Genomic DNA, 10,224 nt, shown 5'->3' on the forward strand with positions numbered 1-10,224 from the left:
TTTGATTAATTTATTTAGAAGCTATATTCATTTTATTGATTGCTTATTTTATTACATTGTATTCTGAAGTGAATCTTTTTTGTTCTCTTAAGTGTGCTAACTTATAGTTTATGGCTCATAATATAGTGCATTTTGATAGTGTTTCTTAGTAGATTGAGCATAATTTATATCTTGGTATTTATAGAAGAAATATTCTATAGATTAGGTCAATTTGACTGTAAGTGCTATTCTGTATAACTATACTATTTTTATTCTTTGAGACAGGGTATCACTATGTAGTCCTGACTGACTCAGGGAGTTTCCTGTGAGATTGTATCTCCTAGTAATGTTAGAAGTTACAGCCAAAAAATCTCACCAGCTTGACTGCCTAAACATGAGCTGAACAAGGACACCAATACACATGCTAACATGACCAGGGGAAAGCCCAAGAGGCCTCAACCCTACACAAAGAACTATAGACAGCAAAGGAATGGGATGCTGAGAGTGGGAGAAATAGTTTTGCACAAGGAAGAGGACACTAATTGGTTATCATTATGTAGACTAAGCAGGCTGTATTTATGTATTTATAAATATATCTACTTTGTCATAAAGCATGCAAAGTACTGATGAAGGAGTCTTGAAATGGGATGTGATACGCATATGGTTTTATGTAACAACAGGTTTTTTTTGTTTTTTGTTTTTTGTTTTGTTTCTCGAGACAGGGTTTCTCTGTGGCTTTGGAGCCTGTCCTGGAACTCTCTCTGTAGCCCCAGCCGGCCTCCAACTCACAGAGATATCCTCCTGTCTCTGCCTCCTGAGTGATGGGATTAAAGGTGTATGAAAGAAAAAGGCCATGAATTTTAAAGAGGGCAAGAGAAGACATATTGCAGGGTTTGGAGGGAGTAAAGGGAAACGGGAAAATGATGCATTAATAAAATGTAAAAAAGAAAACAATACAAAGAATCAATGAATCTAAGAGGGCTGGTTCTTTGAGAAGATAAATAAGACTGATAAACGCTTGGCCAAAAGAGAGGGACTGAATCAACAGAATAAAAAATGAACAGGGAAGCATTACAGCAGGCAACAGATAAACTCAGATAAGGGAATGCTTTAAAAACCTGTACTCCATTGAGTTGTGAAACCCCCACCCAAAAAATGGATGAATTTTTAGATTCAGAAAGCTACCAAAATTAAACCAAGAAGAAATCAACAACCTAAACAGACCCATAACAAAGAAGGAAATTGAAACAATAATAAAAAGCCTTCCAGCAAAAAGAACTCCAGAGCCAGATGGATGCTTATCAGAATTCTATCTACCAGATATTCAAAAAAGCTCTACAGCCAGTCCTACCTAATCCATTCAAAATGATAGAAGCAGAGGAGTACTCCCCAGCTTCTGTGAAGCCACTATCACTAGTACCAAAAGCAAGTAAAGACACAGCAAAAAAGAAAGCTCCAGACAGGCCTATATATCTGAAGAACATAAATTTTTAAATGCCCAATAAAATACTTGTAAACAGAACACAAACATACATTGAAAAGATTATTGCCTTTCAGTATGAAGTAAAAATTTGGAGATATTTTTATTTTATTTATGTATGTGTTTCTGTGTAGGTGCTATTTGTATACATGTGTGTGCATGCACATGTGAATACAGCAATCAGAAGAGAGCACTCTTATCATGCTCTGATTTTTCCTTTGAGGTAGAAATCTCACCCTTAGACTTGTGCCGACAAGCCCCAACAATCCTCATGTCCTTACAGCCCTCAGAGCTAGGATTCCTTGTGTTTATGGGGATATCAGGATATCAGGCTTATTATGTGGTTTCTGGGATTGCAACTCTGGTCCTCATGATTGCAGAACAAGCCCTCTTTACTCACCAGTCCCTAAAGTAGATTCCTATAAAAAAGATAGTTCCATCTTCATTTGTTTTTATGCATGCTGAATGTATCTATCTTTTAATTAGAGTGTTCAGAAAATTCACATTTACAGTGAATTTTGGAGTCTGGAGAAATGGCTTAGTAGTGAAGATCGGGTGCTGCTCAGAGGACTGGGAGTTTGGTTTGCTGCACTCACTCCAGCTCTAGGGGATCCAAAACCTTCTAGCCTCCTAGGGACTTGCACTCGTGCACATACTGCACACAGACATGCACACAAGTACACATGATTAAAACTTTAGAATATTTACAATAAGTATTGAGATGTTTGGATTAGTACTTACCTCCTTTGTTACTACATTTTAGAAGTTTCATGTTCTACCTTCATGTTTTTTTTTCTTTTTGCCTTGTCTATTTTTAATTTAGCATTTACAAAATTATTCCATTTACTATTTTAGCTCATTAATTTATACTTTCCTTGGATTTTGGTTATTCTAGAACTTGTTATATATGCCATCAAGTATTTTACATTGCATTTCAAGTGATACTGTGCTGCTTCATAGGTATTTCACATGCTTTATGACAAAGGATTAAGTTGTCCCTCCTATCCATTGATACACTGCCTTCATTCGTATCAAACATTCATGAGCAATAATTATGGAATGCATTAGTTTTTGATTGTTAGTTTGGACAAATGTTATTTACCAATCAACTGTTAAAAATAAAATATATTAAAGTTTAATTTACCTATTCCTCAACACCTTCATGTTCTAATAATATAGATCTACATTTCTAGCTTACGCAATTTTCATTTTTTCTGAAGAATTTGTTTTAACACCTTTTTTTAAAAGAAAGGCTTACCAGCATCAAATTCTTTCAATTTTTGTCTGAAAAAACTATTTCACTTTTACCCAAGAAATACCATTTGGCTGAATACAAGATTACAAGTTGCAAATGGTGAGTTCTATTTTTAATATTTTATATAATTTACTGTACTTGCTTAATAATTGTAGTTTCCAAACCAAAATCCACATAATTCCTATTTTTATTCCTATGCATACTTGTTCATTTATAAATTATTTACTACCATAAGAATCCCCTAAACTATGCATATTCGCCGTTTTCTCCATTGTGAGGGGCTGGGGAAAGTGCTGGCTGTGCTAGCATGAGGACCCCAGTCCAGAGACCCGGAATCCTTGTAATTGCAGACATGGGAGCACGTATCTGTAGTCCCAGAACTACTACAGCAAGATGGAAAACAGAGCCAGGAAGCTGGCTAACTAGCTAGCCTGGTGTATACAGTAGTAAAAAAGAAGAGCTTCTGTCTTAAAGAAGATAGAAGGGAGCAGAGAAAAAGGTAGAGCTCAATAAAAATTAATAAAAAAAAGATAGAAGGGAAGAACTCATGCTGGCGGTTGTCCTTAGACTTCCACATACATGCCCAGTGCATGCCTGTACACACACACACACACACACACACACACTTCCACATACATGCCCAGTGCATGCCTTTCTGCACACACACTTCCACATACATGCCCAGTGCATGCCTGTCCACACACACACACACACAACAGAGAGAGAGAGAGGAGGGAGGGAGGGAGGGAGGGAGGGAGAGAGAGAGAGAGAGAGAGAGAGAGAGAGAGAGAGAGAGAGAGAGAGAGAGAGAGGGAGGGAGGGAGAGAGAGAGAAAGCAGACAGAGACAGAAGGGCAGAAGGGTTGGGGAAGGAGGAGGAAGAAGAGATAACTAGACTTGATGAGGATATAAAAAAGGGAACCTTTTTACATGGTTGTTGAGGAAGTAAATGAATATAACACAGAAAATGAAACAGATCACTTAAAAGATAAATATGATCCAATAACTCACATGTAGGTGTATCTGTTGTGTGACAGATTTCTGGGGAGATGTGAACAAATGGGAACGGACAATAGATCAAAGTAAGGATACAAAGTCCATCTTGGTGAGCTAATTAATTTTATTGGGGTTACTTTCAAGAATGTAAGTGAGGGGTTATGGAAAACAGCTGTATCACCAAACCCCATCCAACATAGCAGCATACAAAATTAAGAAATCCGGAGCACAGTACACAGCTGCCGGCAGCACAAATTGGAGAGAGTCCTTTCTAGGGAGCTCAGGTACTCTGACCCTCTTCAAAGCAATCTGACTGTTCTTTGAGTCTTCCAAGCAGCATGGCTGGTCTGCCTCTTCCAGGCAGCTCGACTTCTCTATGTCTTTTAAGTGACTTTTCTGGTCTGAGAGTGTCTCTTAGTAGTCCTTCCCGCTTGTATATGCTTGGGAATGGGGCTGAGAGCTAGTGACTCTGCTCAGTATCAGGGACTTCCCAGGTCGTCTAAATTCTGTTCTTCCTGTGCTCTGGGAGCTTTGCTGAAGGACAGGATGATTCCCATACCTGCCTTAGAACATCCAGTTGTTTCACCTTCTTTAAAAATCCCGTGTCTTAAGGAGCTTTCCTTCATGTTGGGCAGTTTAATCCCAGAGGAATTGCTAGACAACAGTATCTAAAGGAAATGAAACCAGTATGCTACAAAGATATCTGCACTTCAATACTTACTGCAGCACTGTGCGCAGTGAAGTTCAGATTTAGAAACAAATGTAGTCTAACAACTCATGAACAGAGAAATTCTGTTCACCATTTTGTGAGGAAAGAATCCTTCCATTTGAGACAATGTGGCTGAGGCTGGAGGATGTTATGCATGAGCCCAGAGGAAACAAGCAGGCAAAGGAAGATGGATAATGTATGCTCCCACTTTTATGTAGAATGTAATAGAGCTAAATTCACAGAAGGAGTTGAAGGATGGCTACAAGTACTTGGTCAAAAGTTATAAATATTTGGTTAGATAGGAAAAATAAGTTCAAGGGATCAGTTGATCCTCATGGTAACTATAGCTAATAATAATATATTGTGTGTAGTGAGGAGTGGCGGGCTGTGTTCCTGCTGCCCAGCTCCCAGCCACCTGGCTTATGCCCCGAAATAACAACACACAAATTGTATTCTTTTAAACACTGCCTGGCCCATTAGTTTCAGCCTCTTATTAGCTAATTCTCACATATCTTGCTTTAACCCATATTTAGTAATGTGTGTAGCACCACGAGGTGGTGTCTTACCGGGAAAGATTCAGCATGTCTGACCTGGTGGCTGGCTTCATGGCAACTGTCCCAGAGAGGAGAGGCAGGGCAGTTGCCCAAGGCATCTGCCTCACTCCCAGAATCCTGTTCTGTCTACTCCACCCACCTGTGTTCTAACCTATCAGGCCAAGCAGTTTCTTTATTAATTAACCAATGAAACAGCAGATAGATAGAAATACTCCTACATCATTTCCCCTTTTTCTGTTTAAACAAAAAAGGAAGGCTTTAACTTTAACATAGTAAAATTACATATAACAAAACAGTTATCAAGTAAGAATTAAGTTACAATATTTATATCTATTTTATCTTTTATCATAACAAAGGAAAACAACTATAACTATCTATCTATTCTTCAACTCCATCAAAGACTCCAGAAGGATATAATATTACCTAAGTAAATGAGAAGTAAGCAACTTACGAAACTCTAGAAATCACAGAGACATCTCACTGCCTGGACAGTCACCCAAAGTTTCTCTGTACCATTGGGGCATCCATCTTCAGACTACAGGCCCATAGTTTCCAGGAGACATTTCCATGAAGCAGGAAATTTCAAAGGCGGTTCAGTCAGTATCTGCTGTGTCCTGCAGAATGTCTCGCAGACTCTTTCATGAATCAGGAACCCCAAAATATCATCTCACCTTTAGGCAAGTTTAATAGACCTCTCTCTGTAGGTTCCTTGTGTCCAGTTTATGCAACAGTCCTGGCAAGAGCAGTTTCTTGCCCAAATGGCTATCAAACTCCATAAGGAGCCTCTTCAATGCCCATCTTCCTCTTGAAGTAGCTGGTGCTGCCAGGAGCAGATGTGTCTCATTGTCATGAAAAGCCCTAAGTTATTAAAACATTTAAATGCCATATTCTGTAGTCTTTGAAAGATATTAGGAATGCCTATCTAACTGAAATATATATATATCTAGAAAATCTAACTAACATAACTACAAGCTTGATTATTATCAATGATTATCTATTAACCCATATTTCTTAATTATACATTACATTTTTAAATGAACTACACAATCACAATACCTTAATCAAGATCAGAAATACATATACATATAATAAAATTGACCTTAAATTTAAATCACTAAAGCAAAATCCATATCAATGCAAATTATTCATATCTATATCATATCCCCCTTTAAATGTAAAAGAACATTTATAAACAATATCTGGGAATATGGACGTAGTTATTTCTCTCCAAACTGCTTCCTACTGAATGGGGGCACTGTTATTTAGGTCTTTCATGGTATAACTTGTGTGCCAGGGTCATCTCAGTCAACAGTTGAGCAAAGTAATTTTTTGAGGGTATTCATAGCAACCTTTCAGGAGGGCGTGGTCTATCATACCATATTGGGATAGAAGCAATCCATAGGGTCTCATTTTCTGTAAAAACAAAAGAAGAATCTCTTTTCCAAAGCATCATATCCTTAGATCCAAATTCTGAAGTCAAGGTATTTTCAAAATATATATCTTGGATTAGTTCAGCAGCATTTATAAATATCTTTTAGCAGCTGTTGCTCCTTCCTCAGCATTCAAACAATTCAAAGAGAGCATAATAGCATATAGCATCAAGATTCTCTGTGTATTTTCCATCTTTGTGTGGCTTTATTTTAACCTCTATTTCGTTTATTTTTACTTTTACTTTTTGAGACAGGTTCTCTGTATATCTTTGTCCTGGAATAACTCTGTAGACCAGGCTGTCCTTGAACTCTCAGAGATCTGGCTGTCTCTGCCTCCCAGGCATTGGGATTAAAGGCGTGTGCTACCACACCTTGAAGTCACAGAGGTCAATCTACTTCAGCCTCCCAAGTGTTGGGATTAAAGGTGTGTACTACCACACCCAACTACTTTCTCTCTTCTTTTTTTTTTTACCCTAAGAACTTTAACCTTTAGCCTGCATATATTTTTAACACATTGTAAACCATTTAGAGGTTTTCTTCGACTTTGAATCTTTCTTTTACTGTATATCTCTCTTTTTGTGACCACATGAGTCTTTAATTTACAAAACAATATCGGTAGGATTAAAGCCGTCACTTTGGCAGCAGGATCCAGCCTATTCCTTAGCTTTCCAGCCTCAGGGCAGAGGTACCAGCTGTAGCCATTTTTATTGCCATAACTCTATGGCATTTCAAGGTCCCTGCCAGCAAGCAAGCTGCAGCATTTTACTCAGACCACACTCATTCTGACTGCCTGCCTGAAAGAGTCAGAGTTTGCCCTGGCAGGACGGCCCAGAAAGCCAGCATTTTAAAACAGCACAACTTTTTTTCTACTGTGGCTAAAAACCGAAATGCATGCGTTCAGCTTTTCATCAACACCATTTAAGTGTTTCGTGGCAGGACCTCTTAAAAGAGCTGCAGGGTTTTGCAGCTGAAGCTGAGTCAGGAAGCCTCTCTTAAATGAGAGCACTTGCTTACCTCTAGCAAGCAGAGCCAAACCCAAGAAATTGCTGCTACCAAGAAAACATGCTTTATTCTTTCTCAAGCTTACTCAGGCTTTCTGTGGATTAAGTTATCCACATTGGGCGCCATTCTGTAGTGATGAGACGAGCAGGCCTGTTTTTCATCCTGCCTGGATCCTACATGGCTAGCTTTACACCCGAAATAATTACACAAAAACTGTATTCATTTAAACACTGCCTGGCCCATTAGCTCTAGCCTCTTACTGGATAACTTCTCACATCTTGCTTACCCTATTTCTAATAATCTGTGTAGCACCATGAGGGGTGGCATACCAGGAAAGATCTTAACCTGCGTCCGTCTCGGAGAGGAGAGGCATGGCGAATGTCCCAGAGAGGAGAGGCATGGCTATTGCCTGAGGCATCTGCCTCACTCCCAGCATCCTATTCTGTCTACTCCACCCACCTGTGTTCTAACCTATCAGGCTAAGCAGTTTCTTTATTAATTAACCAATGAAACAGCAGATAGATAGAAACACTCCTACATCAATTGTGTACTTGGAAGACTGCTAAAAGAATGAGATCTATGTCTGGTTCTAATCAGAAAAAGACAAGATTTTGAAGATTAACTGAATTTAACCATTCCACAATGTATACATACCTCAAAGTAAAATGTTGTATATGATAATACATTAGGATTTTTGTCTATGAAATAAACAAGCCAGACCTGTTCATATATAGTGCATTCCCAGCACTTGTGAAACTGAGGCATGAGGACCATCACTTTGAACCAGACTAATTCCACGGGGAGATACTGTCTACAAAGTAAAAAACAAAAACAAAAAAGGAGCCCCAAACTAAATCCCAACATTTTCATCAAGTGTGAACTGAAAATAAACTGGATGTATAATTAGTGAAAGTATGATGCTCTCTTTTTGTTCCTTCCATTTTAATTGAAATACATACAAATACTTAAAATAGAGAAAAGTAGGTAGATTGCTCTGAACCAATTTAAATCTAAAAAAGAAAGCTTCAGCACAGGCATGGACCATCCTCATGAAGGGCTGAGCACAGGAGCCTAGCTGGAGTCAGACTGGAGTGAGTGCACATTGAACACTGATCACTCTGAAGACCCTCACCATTGGCAAGAGTTGGGTGGGCAAATCCAGCCTGGTACTGAACCTCACAGATGATAATTCTGATCCAGAACCTGTAGCAACAATAGGTGTTGACCTTAAAGTAAAAGACCATTTCAGTAGATAGAAATAAGGCTAAATTTACAACATGGGAAACTCCTGGCCACTAGAGGTTTAGAACATTGACTCCTAGCTATTACAGTGATGCACAGGTGTTATATTAGTGTTGACATCACAAGAAAAGAAACCTTCATTAAAGTGGGTAGTTGGATACACGAAATGATATTGTTAACATGCAGGTTGGGAATAAGATTAATAAAAAAAATCTTGGATAGAAATGAAGGCCTGAAATCTGCATAAAAGCATTCCATGTTATTTATAGAGGCGAGGCTAAAAACTTGTGACTCTTCAATGTGTCTTTGAGGAACTTATTGAATAGATTCCTTAGATACCTGGGCTGTGGGAAGGTGAGGCCCAGAACAAAGAAATGAAGCTGACACACAAGGAAGAGGAGCTTGTGTTATTACTCTTTTGTGTAATAAACTCTGGGAATTCCATCTCTTGAACGTTTAGTCAGGTAGTGCCATCTCTTTGTATAGACTCTTAACTGCTATTTAGAGGCCTTGAAGTTTGCAAATAATTGTTTTTGCCATGGCAATGAGTATTTTCGAGAAAACCCATTCAATAGCTTTCTCAGATAAAGTGTTATGGTAAGCATACAAAGCCTTCCATCTGTAGAATTTTTAAACATACTTCTTTATTGATCCTTTGAGAATTTCACATCATGCATCCCAATCCCACTCATCTCCCAGATGCATATGGATATGCATCCCCCACCCCTGCAGCAGGACCCCCCCAAATTAAAAACAAAACAACAACAAAAACTTCACCTTGCTCCTCTGTCTTTCCAACTTTTCTTCCTTCATCCTAGTGGCATTGGGAGCTGCAACGTGTCATGCAGTACACCCTTTTGTTCAGTCAGCCCCACCCACAAAATGTGAATTGCAAGGAGTCATTGGTCTGGTTCCAGCTCCCTGGGAAATCATCATCACAGGACCCTCACCAAAACTCCTTGGATATCCTGCTCTTGCCCTGAGTCATGGAGATCCTGTGGTTATTGCCCTGCAGGACCAGTTCCTTTGTGTACTCCAGCAGGTCACAGATGGGGTAGATGCTGGGGGGGGGCAACCCAAGGCACAGGATGTGGGTCTGGGTGGTAGCTGAGCTGGTCAGTCACAGCCACTGAGAGTGTCTCCGTCAAGTGAGGGGCAGAGCCACCTCTTCAAGATCCATGCCTTTGGTGAAGGGTGGGGCCCTCTGACTCTCCCAAGTGTAGTGCCAGGGGCTAGCTCTGGGGTCAGGGGCAGGCAGCTCTCCTGCTGCAGGGTCTAGGGAGGGGTAGGGCCTGTGAGAGACTGAACCAGCTCAGAAGGCCTCTCAGATTTCAACAGCAATGGTTCCTATTAAACCCTGTGGTAACATGGGCCATGGACATCATCACAGACCCCACCTTCAGCAAGAACATGGACCCATATATGTCCTTTGGCCTGGATGTCACCATGGTCCCAGTGGCAATGCAGGCCACCCATATCAGTAAGGCCCCAGTGGCAGCAAGGCCCTCAGATACCAGCATGATCTCAGGTGGCAGTCCAGACCCCAGGCATCACACAGCCACACGTGGCAACAGTAGC

General features: G+C 39.9%; 1 pseudogene; it reads left to right on the forward strand.

Moving 5' to 3' along the window:
* The first annotated feature begins 8,519 nt into the window (after positions 1-8,519).
* LOC119804395 lies at positions 8,520-9,757 on the forward strand (annotated as a pseudogene).
* Positions 9,758-10,224: the final 467 nt, after the last annotated feature.

The sequence above is a fragment of the Arvicola amphibius genome, chromosome X (genome assembly GCF_903992535.2).
Source record: "Arvicola amphibius chromosome X, mArvAmp1.2, whole genome shotgun sequence".
In the NCBI taxonomy this organism is placed as follows: Eukaryota; Metazoa; Chordata; class Mammalia; order Rodentia; family Cricetidae; genus Arvicola; species Arvicola amphibius.